The sequence below is a fragment of the Vulpes lagopus genome, chromosome 16 (genome assembly GCF_018345385.1).
Source record: "Vulpes lagopus strain Blue_001 chromosome 16, ASM1834538v1, whole genome shotgun sequence".
NCBI lineage: Eukaryota > Metazoa > Chordata > Mammalia > Carnivora > Canidae > Vulpes > Vulpes lagopus.
In genome coordinates, this window is record NC_054839.1 from 47,812,235 (window position 1) to 47,825,945 (window position 13,711).

Consider the following 13,711-nt stretch of genomic DNA (forward strand, 5'->3'; position numbering starts at 1 on the left):
CCGACTATGGCATTGAACTCAAACTATACAGAATAAAAGGGTATTACTTCTGGTTATTCAGAGTGAAGTAAAATTAAAAAAAAAAAAGAAATAAAATGTTACTTAAAATATTGAGAGTAACGACATTGAGAAACCAGGCTTGTTTTTGTGGTTGTTTTACTGCTTCCAAACTGATGTGGAGGTCTGCCAAAAAGAACTGAATTCTCCTTGTATCACGGAACAGAGTCTTTTGGGAGAAAGATACTAGATCTTTCATAGATCTCCCTATACTGTACATTCATACACATCACTTCTTCTTGCAGCTGACTCAGCAACAAAGGTTCTCCTGTTTTCTGCATCACTTCATATCACACCATTGTGCTCTGAAGCAGCTATGGATACATACAAGATCACCCAGCATGCAAGAATCAGGGACACCGGAGCATACAATTCATGAAGAAGAGGGCCCAAGGTAAGGCTTAATGTAATACAATATGTGTTTTCCTTATAAAAAGTTAATTTAAACAACTAGTACTCTTTTCTCATGTCATAATTTTATTTTTTTTCTGTGTGTGTGGTTTTTTTGAACTATTACTGGAAAAAAAAAAAAGACATGTTCAGACTAATAGCTTAATGTACTAAGTTTCACTGTCTGTTAAAAGTTTGGGGACAGTAAATACTCTCATAAATTTCTTAATCTATAGTCTTTTGTTGTTGTTCAAAAGACCTTTATCAAAGTGCAAAGATGAAGGCAAACAAGGTCAAAACATTTTTTACTTCTAATGCACTTTAATTAGTAGTGGTACAGACATTTTTCATTAACATGTTTTACTAGGTTTTAGATTCTGTGAAGCATCTTAGTGTTTATTTCTATAATGGTAAACTATCCATTCTTAAGGATAACAATGTAATAAAAATATTAGGGAGGGAGGCAGTGCCTGGGTGGCTCAGCTAGTTAAGCATCAGACTCTTTACATCAGTTCAGGTCCTGAACTCAAGGTCATGAGTTCAAGCCCCACACTGGGCTCCATGCTGGGAATGGAGCCTACATAAAAAAATAAAATAAATAAAGTAAAATAAAATAAAACAAAAAGTAGGTGGAAAACAACACTGGGGCAAAATATTTGCAAAACAATTTTGCCAATTTTTGGGCAGCTCTGGTGGCTTAGTGGTTTAGCTCCGCCTTCAGCCTGGGGTGTGATCCTGGAGACCTGGGATCGAGTCCCAAGTCAGGCTTCCTGCATGGAGCCTGCTTTTCCCTCTCCCTGTGTCTCTGCCCCTCTCTCCCTCTCTCTGTGTCTTTCATGAATAAATAAATAAAATCTTTAAAAAAAAGAATGTTGCCAATTTTTAAAACTTCAATTACTTGAAATTCCACATTTTAACTTAATAAAATCTGTTGACTTGGTCAAAAACATGTATGTAACCCATTTTTGTTGTCAGTTAAAGACTAAGCCATGGATATCTTAGAACACTTCAGAAAAACAGAATCCTGGGGAGAGAACAAAATGTAAAGTGAGTGGAAACTCTGGTTATCATAAATGCTATTATAAGTTACCTTGTGGTTTTAAGGCTTTAATTAGGTGGAGCATCACAGGATATGGATTCCTATTCAGTTAGACACAGAGAGACAGACTGGGAAACTTTTCCTTTCTCTGCTCTAACAGGGACAGTATCTGAAAGTGTTTGCCTATTAGTAAACTTCTAAATAGCTCTGATAAAATACAGAACTTACACTGAGAATTAGAATACATTTCCCCACCGAATGAAGAGCTATTTTGTGTGCATGTGCACGTGTGTGTATGTTTGCAGGTATGCATCAGAGTGTTTGATGAACACTGAGCAATAGCATTGTTACCAAATGTTATTCTGATGAAAATAGAAACATAAGAGGAAGAGGTTTTAGAAGAGAAAGAAAGGTGAGAAAAATAAAAGGAGAAAGGCAAGAGAAAAACAGGAGAGAGAGACAAACAGGTATACATATGCAGGAAGAAGAATGAGAGTAGAAAGAGATAAAAAAGATGTAAAAAAGAAAGAAAGAAAGGTTGGTTTATTATTGTAGAATTTCACAAAGTACAACTTTAAAAAATGTACAACTTAATCAGCAGCAGAGTATCAGAAGTTTACTAATACGGCTTGCATTTACCCACTAAAATAGGTAGAAATGTGAGAAATTGTGTGTGTGCTTATAATTACCATAATGAAATAGCCATTTGGCCTTTAACAAACATATAACTAACTCACTATAAAAACCACACTGGCTTTAATACAGAAAATAACATTTTCATTATCCAGGCTCCAAGAGTGTCAGAAAACTCATTTAAAATAATCTGAATATAAAATAACTGTATTTGCATAGAAAAATGAAAATAGACCCAAAACAAAAGCCATATGTACCACAGCATCATTTAATTCAGAAATAAAAGGGCCTTAAGATATTTTCCAATAATGTACTCTAAAAATTTAGTTCTACCTTGCATATCTCTAAATCTTAACTTTTAAGTCTAAGAAAAAAGTAAAATCTGAGGTCAGACACTTGCAGCTTGTTAGGTTTCAGCAAAGTAATTAAATATGAATATTTATAACTCTTGAAAATTTTATCCTCTTCCGTTCATACTAATCTTAAAACTAATGTTTTCTCTTCAAACTCAACTTGAATGCAGTGACTTTTACTTTTACAACATATAATTTGTTTATTATTTTTTAAAGTACCTGGAATTAATAGGTAGTTACAGAAAAGTCCCAAAATAAACACTTTAAAAACTTTAGAATATGAGGATCTTTTTATTCTTTTTCAGTCGAGATACAAAGCCAAAAGTTTGGGGATTTTTTAGAGATTATTTGCTCATGACAGACTGAGTCCCTCCCTCCTTGTCTAATTTTTTTTGTTTCTTGTTATTTTGTTTGCTGAACATGAAAACTTAGATATTCTTTACTTTCCTCTGCACTGAAAACACAGAGATATAAACAAGTAATCACTTAAACACACAAAGCACATAAGTCTGCATGATATGAAACATTTCTTTGATTATTTGCCTCTATGTATTTCTCCTCTGTATTACTCAGCAAACTGTAGTCAATTTATAAATGATATTCAAAATCAGATTTTTTTTCAGCAATAGTCAATAAATTATTCCTGAAGTATATCAGACTATATATTTACATATTCTACAATTTGCTCATCCTATTATAACTCTAGAAAACAAATCATGATTTTAAAAATATGCATCCATGAGGAAAACCAAAAGGAAACACCTATTGAAACTGAACCATGTTGGCTGAAATTGGGTAAGTTCTACTAAAAGACCCAGTATGCTCAATAAGGCAAGAAAAATAAAGGGTAAATTAAAAAGAGAGGGGGAAAATTTAAATATTTTGAAATAACAAGTATAGAATCTGTACCGTGAACATGACAAAAACTGATGAAATAAATCAAAGAAGACCTAAATAGATGAAGAGATATATTGTGTTAATGTAGTGGAAAACTCAATATGGTAAAGACATCAATGTTCCTCAAATAATCTGTACATGTAACATAATAACATTCATATTTACAGTATTGTTTCCTGTAAATACCTATAGAGGATACTAAAATTTGTAACGAGAAGCAAAGTGACTATAATAGGCAAAATAGTTTTGAGAAAGAATAAAGTTGAAGAACTCACACTATTTTCAGAGTTACTGTGAAGCTACACTAATCAAGACAGTGTAGTCCTGTAGACAGCAAAGATACATAGCCCAATAGAACAGAGAGACTGTCTATAAGTAGCCCACAGAAATACGGCCAATTGATTTTTGACAAAGTGGCAGAGGCAATTCAATAGATAATTCAGTAGAAATGAACCTTAACATGTGTATGTATGTGTACATATATGTATATATACACACATATGTATATATATCTACATGTCAAAGTGTATTATATGTCTAAATGTAAATATAAAACTTCAGGTAAAACCTAGAAGAAAATCTTTGTGACCTGACATTTGGCAGTTCTTAGACATGATGTCAATAAAGCATAATCCGTAGGAAAAAAAAGAAAAAGAGACCCAGACTGACACAGCAATTTGGTATTTACCTTAAGGAAATGTAAACTAGGCTCACACAAAAGATCTGTACATAAATATTTACAGGAGCTCTCTTTTCAAAACTGGAGTCAATCCAAATATCTTTCAATAGGTGAACAGATAGACTGTGGAGCATGGATGCAATGGAAAACAATTTAGCCATAAAAAAACAAACTAGTGATGTAACAACTTGCATGAATCTCAACAGCATTTTGGTGAGTGAAAGTCGCCATCTCAAGAATTTGCATACAGTCTGATTCCATTTATAAAAGTTCTCAAAAAAGCAAAAAGCAAAAACTATTATGACAAAGAACAGGTCAGTGGATGCCAAGGTTTAAGGTTGACTAGAGAGATATAACATAAAGAAGTTTAAAAAAAAGATTTTTATTTATTTATTCATAAGAGAGACACACAGAGAGAGAGAGAGAGAGAGGCAGAGACATAGGCAGAGGGAGGAGCAGGCTCCCTGCAGGGAGCCTTATATGGGATCCAGTCCATGAAAACCCCGGATAGCATCCTGGGCCGAAGGCAGATGCTCAACCACTGAGCCACCTAGGCATTCCATAAAGAAGCTTTTTAGGGTGATCGAATGTTTAGTATCCTGACTGTGATGGTGGTTTCATGAAGTTTTTATATGTACACGATTAAAAATACATAGAACTCTACACTCAAAAAAAGGTTCATTACTGTATGCTAATAAAAGGTAATTCCGAATTAAATCTAAGGTGATATCTGCATATCACATGTGCTGAAGATCCTTCCATCTCACGGAAGATTATAAAACTACAAGCTCTTTTATTAAAATATCTTCAATAAAGACTGTTTCTGAACTTTGTCTTTTAAAGTTACACAGGGCCAACTATTAAAATCTATGTAGAAGTTCCATATTCATTTGGACAGACTACAAATGGATTCAAGATATAAAGATCTATTTAGCCACACTAGCAAACCCAAGCAACAGTTCTATAAGATAGCCACCTTAGTATGAATTATTTAGCTAAATTTTCACTTATTTCAAAGATGTTTTTCTTGTGCACAGTTCCCATTTACCCAGCCATAACATAAACACTTCAAACGAAGTTTGCAGACTGCATTTATTGCAAAGGAACAGCTTTTTTTTTTTTTTTTCTTTGTTCAAATAGGCTCCAAGCCCAACTTGGAACTTGAACTCGTGACCCTGAAATCCTGAAATCAGGAGTTGCATGCTCTACGGACAGAGCCAGCCAAGCACTCCAACAAAGGAACAGCTTTCTTATTTCAATGCAGAAAACAAACATGGCTATATTGTGAAGAACTGGGATCCGTCCTCAGAAACAGTGAGTTTTTACATTTAGAAAATGTCTTGTAAATTGATTCTACAATTGGAAGTGAATAGAATATCTTTGTAAGGACTCTAAAGGCATTTATTTATTTATTTTTAAAGATTGTATTTATTTATTCATGAGAGACACACACAGAGAGAGAGAGAGAGAGAGGCAGAGACACAGGCAGAGGGAGAAGCAGGCTCCATGCAGGAGCTGAACGTGGGACTCGATCCATGGTCTCCAGGATCATGCCCTGGGCCGAAGGCGGTGCTAAACTGAGCCACCCAGGCTGCCCTCTAAAGGCATTTAATATAAAATGATTAGTATCTAAGATGTACCAAAAGTGTATGCAAAATATCTTCAAAATAATTTTGCAACTTTGGTGGTAAAATTAGGATATACTGTTTAAAATGTGTAGTTTTATATTTTATATGAGATAATATATGAATATTTCTTGGTTACCGAAGACAATTCTTGTTATAACTTTTACACTTAAATCCTACATTCAGCACTGTAATAATCGTGAAATAATGATAAGCGAATGAAAGTCTGAGCAATTTTAAAACAATATTTAGATTACTAGAAAATGAGACAACTGTGGGATAAGAAAAATAAAGACCTCATCGTTCTGAGTCCCATTTCTAATTAATTTCTAAGGAAAAAAAATCAGAAAACTATTTTCCAAAAGTATTCCTGCAAAAGGAAGAGAAAAAAATAATTCAATCATTAGAAAGATGGATTGTATGGTTAGTTTTCACCATCATAGATGCTATTTCGGCAAATGCTAGAATTCAATCTGTGATTAGTGCTATATATATACACACACACAATACCTTGGTGATAATTTGCCAATATTCTCTTATATTTCCCGTGACAGAGTCACGGAATGTTAACAGACTCATGGGGGCAGTCAGGAAATTTCCTATGGAGAGAACAATTTTTGACAAACCAAAGGGCTCTGGCGTTTCCAGAATCATTGGTGTGGAAACATAGGTGGCAGTGGTTTCTAAACTGCTGGTATCCTAGACATTCTTTTGCTTTTCTACGTCTGTTTTTTTTTTTTAATTTTATTATTATTTTTTTTAACCTTTGAGACGGAGACTCAGTGGGTAAATTCATTCCACAAACATACACTTAGCTCGGACTCCAGGCAATATTTTAAATATCCAACATTCAACAATGTAAAATTAGCAGCATCTGAGATCTGATCAGGAATTATAACGTATGCAATAAACTACAAAAATATAATCCATAGCTAAGAGGAAAGGGTTGCTGGAGGGGGGGTGGGTAGGGGGATGGGGTAACTCGGTGATGGGCATTAAGGAAGGCACATGATGTAATGAGCACTGGGGATAATATATAATTGAGAATGCCTAAATTTGCTGAAACTAATAATACACTGTATGTTAATTAATTAAATATAAATAAAAGACAAAAAGAGGGACCTCCCAAATGTTGCAATACAAATATGAAGAAAGTTTTAATTCTAAAGGTATTGATTTAGAATGGGATTTATTGAAGAAGAATGAAGGTATGTCTTTTTTCTTTTTTTTTTTTTTTTTTAGCCTAAATGCTATTTATTGAAAAAGGCAGAGAAGAGAGAGTACAGGCTCCCTATGCACAGGATGGAATAAAACAAGCAGATCAAGTCCACCTCCTGCTCAGCATATTCTCTTGTTGCCCCACAGGGCCATCTTGTTGTTGATGGGCATCTTCAGGAAGCGGTCAGACTGCATGTAGTTAGCTATCTTCTCCAAAGCCTCAAAACGGCACATGAAAGCCTTCAGATCTGGAAATTCATCCAGGCACTTGGGCTCAAACATACGGTTCTGACCCAAGACATCATAAGTGAGGAAATCCACAAAGGTGAGCTTTGACGCCCTCAGAAAGAACTTGTGACAAATGAATTTGGGGTTGGATGTGTAGTAATAGTGTTAAATCTTATCATTATAGCTTCAGCTACACTAAGATAGTCAGTGTTTTCATACCCAAAGGGTACAGGGGAGTGGAATTTTGAAAATTCTTTTGAATTAGGGACATAAGTTTGACTAAGTATATCGATGCCATTGGGTTGAAAACAAAGCCAAACAAGTTGAACTTTTCCCTTACTTCAAAGGCACTGCTTTAACATTGATAGTGAGCATTCTCTTTGCAGCAGACTGAACACAAGGGAGTGTTAAGAGGTGAATAATTCACTTTAAGCCTTTTCATACCGACATTGCTTCTGATAGCTTTGCCTTCAACAGAATATATGGTGTGGTTCTTTCTACATTGCTGAAGTAGGCAACAGCATTTTAAGCCACCACTTATAAAGTTATCTGACAGCACCCTATGGCTTTGGAATTTTCAAAGTGCATGAGGTATGGCAATAACTATATTTATCAATGATTTTCAAAATAATACATTTTATACAAGTATAGCGTGGTCGACATTTGTGTTTTGCAACTAAAGGCATAACAAAAATATAAGAAATTCTTACCACATTTAGCAAAAGCTAGCATTACTTTAAATTAAAAATGAGAGGACCAGAACAGCCACATCCTGTAAGCGAGCATTTTAAGCCTACTGCTCAATTAGGATGACTGAGATGATTTTTTTTAAAGTAATGTGGCTGTATATTAGAACATTTTTGCAAATGTTAACTCTTTTATAAATGACACCGATAACTTTAATAATAACCTGTATGCCAGAATTTAATTATGTAACTTATCAATCTTAAAGAAAATCATCTTGGACAAGAAAGAAGAAAATTGAGATAATCAAAAGTTAAGAGGAGTGCTATTTGTTATCTATAAAAGCACACATTCTCTTTTTATAGCTGCTGAAGCATGGAGCCCATAGGCCACCAAGGTGCCACTGAATGTTAGATGTTCTTTCTCACTGCCAATTGCATAGTTATACCATGAGTTGATGTCTTGGGGAAAAAGATCCAAAATTCAAATTGCTAACTTCAACATCTCCAATTAACCCTTTCTCTTCAGTACAGTCAGCCTCTCCAACTCAATCCTAGCTCATACCTAGTCTTTTCTTTTTCTTCCAGTTATGGCAGTGGTCACGGTGATGGTGGAGGAGAGGAGGAGTTCTATTCCTTTCTGCTTTTTGTTTGTTTGTTTGGTTTTTGCTATCTCTTGTCTTTGAAGACTCCCCTCTGCTTTCCTCCTATCGTGCTCTTTTTCTGTCTCTATTGAGTATGGAAGGATTACCCCACTGGAGGGAATGCCTAAAATTGGATTCTCTGCAATTGGACCTCCAAACTAAGCAGTCAAAGTTATATGTAGCCAATGCAATTCATTAGAAGTCTGAACTTCTAGAATTCTGACATTGAAGAGAAGGAGAAAAAAAAGGGAGGGACACAAATTGGTGACTCATAATTTTACTTATTATCCCTATGAATGCCGAGTCTTCTGCAGGATACATTTTCTTAAAATCTTAATTTATTAGGGTTAAAGAACTTGCTAACAAGTTAGTAAAAAAAGGTTTTTATAAATTGATTGACTTAGATTAATTTAGCTAATATGGATCTGTCTTGAAACCATACTGTGTGAATCTAAATGTATGTAAATCCTATCATTGTGCTCTTTCTGTGGTAGGAGGTTTGGAGTATGCGGTCCTATTTTGGGATCTACAAAACAGCATTATTGATATTTATTATCATCCTTCTCAATTGCCCTAGAAGACATAGTAGTGTTACTGTCTACATGTTTTGTTTTTTAACAGAGAAACTACAGCTAACTAACTTTCAAAAAGTCAACCCATCATATAACCAATTCATTGCAGAAAGATAACTCTTGCTGGTGACTGCCAGGACCCAGTCAGTTGCTGCACTGCCTTTCTGAGGAATAGAGAAAAATAAGGCTCCATCCAGATATGTTCAGAAGTTAATGAGAAATTCAGGTATCTTGCCTTGAAGTGCTTTTAAAAATTACTGTTACACACTGAGAAAACAAGAGTACTATCACCCCTAATGAGAAGACAACCCATTGAAAAAGTCTGCACTTTTACCTTTCTATACTTGCATGTTAAATTATTTAAATATGCTGAACATTATATATAACTGCAATAACTAGATTTCCTTTCCTTTGGCCAATAACATAAAAAGGCAATAATGGCCATTTATTATCAAATGTTCTAATGCATGCAGTAGGCTTAACTGTATGATTACTTACCATCATGATAGTCATATAAATTATCAAAATGGGCACTTCTGAAAACTTACCTTTTAAAGTGCAAAAGAAATTCAAGGCATTATATTTAATCAATCATTATGTAAAATTCCTCAAAAACAAATATGTAATTTAAAAGGTGAACCAAAGTGTATGTCTGTTATCCATTTCATCAGTTTGTTTTTTCAAAATACATTCAAATTAAAAACATGAATGTGATGATTTCGGTACACACAGTTCACCAATCTTGCCCCCCCCAAATATTAAATTGTTAATTATAAGATAAAGTCAATTGTTATTCAGATAATTCAATTTGTAAGTGAAAAAAAATCATGAACAATATCAGGTTCCTGTCTGATTTTGAAACTGCCTTTCAAATTGTCACCTGTAAAGGTATATTCGAGTTCTCAATATGATTTAAAAAAAGAGAAGGAATTCAGGGTGAAATTGAATGATGCAACACCTTTCTCATTTTTTTTTCCTTCCTCCAACACTTGATAGAGAATTTTTAAATCTTCAGAAGCAACAATTCAGGCAATCAGCTAACCAACCAATATATTTAACAATAATTAGTAAATACTTTGGGGTAATTTTGAAGTCCCTAGTCTTTTGCATTGGCTTCAAACATAACTTATTACTACCCTTTCCAAAACAACAAAAATCATATGCAAATTTAAATTGTCCAAAAAAATTACCCATTGTATTTGAATTTCTGGTTTGAAAAACAAGAATAATGTGAGAATACAGTTATGAAAATTTAGGAGATAATATACAAGGAATTTGGAAGGCCTGTCCTCAGAAATGACTATTACAAAGTAAAAGGCATTCCTAAATTTGAAGAAAGAATATTAATTATTGATCAAATTTATGAGTATTATATTACTAGAATATTTATCATTATCCCTCTGAAATACAGGAATAAGTATCACATTCAAAATGTATGATTCAATGGCAAGAGTCTATTTTAGGTTGGCATTCATACCTGAAATTAAAATAAAGCTAAGTGTCTTTACTAATGTTAACAGATTTTTAATTAAACATTAGCACAAAATGAAATGAAATATCTCTACTCTTTATCAGACTGACACTTAATACCTAATTCAAGTATCTCTGGCTTTCTTTGCTTGGAGACTTCATTCAAAGAATTTTTATCCTATAGTAAAAGTATCAGTCTTACCTACACAACAAATTCATGAGATAATAGGCCTGCATTCTTCCATAACTAATTTTGAAATAACAGACAAATACCTTGATCTTGTTAGAGACTATTTATAATTTGCATGGTACAGGTTTTTTTTTTTTTTTCTTTTTTATACACAAATGGAAAGAAATTAAGAAATGTTAACAGTTAGTGATGCCTTGCAAAAATAGTTGGTCGACCCTGGCTGGTGGCTCACTATCTGATTCTGAAAATCAAATTTTATTGGAATTCAGCTGGGCTCTTTCATTTATATGTTGTCTATGGCCGCTTTCATGCTTCAATGGCAGAGTTGAGTAGTTGTGACAGAGACCGTATGGCCCATAAATCCGAAGATATTTACTATCTGACCCTTAACAGAAAAAGTTGCAGGATCCTGGCTGAGCAAACCTAAGTCTCCGTTCTTAACCTTATAATTAAAATTTTCACTCCACTCATTCCTGTAGATAAAATACTAATGAGGCATTTTCACATATACACTATCTTTAATTAGGTTACAGTCAAGAAACACACACACACACACACACACACACAAACACACACACACACACACACACACACACACGTCGTTTTCATCCTCTGTGTGACACAGACTTCTCTTACAGAGTTTGCATTTGGAAGGTGCCTGATTAAAAAAACTTTTCATATTTTTTAAGTGGATTTCAGTGTTAGGTGATTTGTAGCATGTTTATATTCAATTCCAAACTACTTAAAACTGTGGAAACAGTACCATCATGGGAACACCTGAAAACAAAATGCACTTAGACACATTAAGTTTCCTGAAGTGTATTACAAGTTCCTCTAGAGTGTACTTAGAATAAGAGTAAGTAACCTGTTCTTTCCCAGAGAAAACAACTCTTCTGTTCTTGGTCCTTTGTCTCCTTTGCTTCCTTACGCATATTACAGGGTGTTTTTGTCATTGTTTCTCAACCTCTCCAAAACTATTCCTCCCTTTCAACCTCACCAGCTGGAACCATTATAGTTATTTCTATTTTATGCATGGAGAAACTGAGGCCTGTGGAATTCATGAAAGGCTAGCTGGAGGTCCCAATAAGAGTAAGTAAGAGGAACAAGTTTTCATTGACTCAAAATTTTGCACTCCTTCAAATAAAAAACCTGCAAGTCCTGTATGATCCATCTTCCTTTTGTGTGTATTGTACTATGCTTTCTAATCTATTTATCATTGTCTGATGTATTTTACAGATTTATTACTTTCATTCTAATAATGCCTGTTAATCGATGCTCCCTAAAGAGTTCTGATACCAAGTCACACCCCTTTGAATGGCTTTGTTCCTATAATTGTTCAGCTCTGAATCATATTAAACACAGATAAAAGCAATGAGGTCTATTGGACAACTTTGGTTCAAATAAGAGAATCAAAGCCGGTTCTATGATCAAATCTGACTATCCTGGGCTTCTTCTGGAGTCTCCGAAATTTGGAACTATTTTCACTCTAAAGGACCAAATTACAGAACCTCTTGAAACTACTGCTGGTTATCAGTTTGAAAGACCTTGTGGCAATGTCTTATACGTACATAGGTCCCAGCAGAGTTTCTGAAGCGTAATATATAGAAGCCTTAAAGAATTCTTTTCCAAATTGACCTGCATTCTAGGAACTAAGTTGCAGTAACTCCTACTAGCAATTATTCATGCTATAAAATGTTTGTTATATAGATAACTCAATATAAATGCATATCAAACATGATATCCTAACTGGTATAGGAACAGAAACCCTAAACTGAATCAGATGACATTAATTCTCTCGCTCTCTCTCTCTATATATATGAGTAACATTTTTATGCTTCAATTTTCTTACATGAAAAGCGGGGTAAATGAAATCAGATGTTATCATATGTCTCTAACTTTCTGGTATTCATTGCCCTTTTGTGGAAACTTCTCTTCAGTTTCTACCTGGTGTGAGGTTTTCTTCCCACAAGTTCTCCCTGCATAAAATGCACAGGTCTTAAGGAAGATTTAATAACATCTTACCACTTCGGAGTTTGCTTCAGTAGTGTAAGAAATTTAAAATATCTGGAAATTATTTTTTTGGAAGACGTTCTATCAAAAATTGGTCACTTCTTAAAATGTCTGTTTAACATTAAAACAAAAGTGACCAATCCTGGTGTAGAAAGGTCAGAATGGAAATGTATGATAAAATAAATTAACATTCCAGTAAAATCACTTTTTTATAATCATAAACATTCTGGAATAAAATTGTACTCTTGTACAACTGCTAACATTCGGGCCAACTGAAATATTGTTTTTATGGAGAATAAGCTTGCATATCAGTACCCTAACTGCTTCAATGTTTTATGTCATTTGCTGTTAACAACAATAATCATATGTGTTAACATTTATTCAACATTTAGTATTGATCATATCCTTTATATGCATAATCGTATTTCATCTTGAATTCCTATGAGAGCTCTATGAGTAGCAAATATTATTACATCTAATAAGAGAACAGAAAAAAAAGTCAAGCAATTTTCTCTGGACCAAAAAGCTAATTTTTTTTTTTTTAAATCAAGAACCTTAGGAATTGAATCTCAGTGTAAAGGATCAAAATGTCAGAGAGTAACTGATTAAATTAATGATAAATTCATTGACCCAGAATTCCAGCATTGTTAAGATAATATGAATAAACATCACTGATATGGAATGATGTGTACCTATGATATTTATATCATTTTAGGCAAAAAGCAGCTTATGGTATTATGTTTAGTATATATCTGTAAAAAAAAATCTATTTGTGTCTCATGCACGTGTGTGTGTATAACAGCATGGGAAGATAGACAGGTTTACAAACCCTTATTCAAAACCCTTGCACCCAAATGTGTCTTGTAATCCCTAACTCTTTCATATTTCAGAATAATGTTTTGTTGTACATGTACCCATCCCAGCAGGGACGAGTACAATACCTCAAATTTAAACATGTTACTACTTCTTCAGTAAAAAATGTAAAAAAATTAACACTAAGTGGAACATGTAAAGATTAAAAAT

General features: G+C 33.9%; 1 protein-coding gene across 1 annotated transcript in view; it reads right to left on the reverse strand.

Annotated features, from left to right (window-relative positions):
* Positions 1-13,711, reverse strand: part of PCDH17 (protocadherin 17) — a 96,264-nt gene that overhangs the window by 63,639 nt on the left and 18,914 nt on the right. The gene's annotated exons all lie outside the window — the stretch shown is intronic.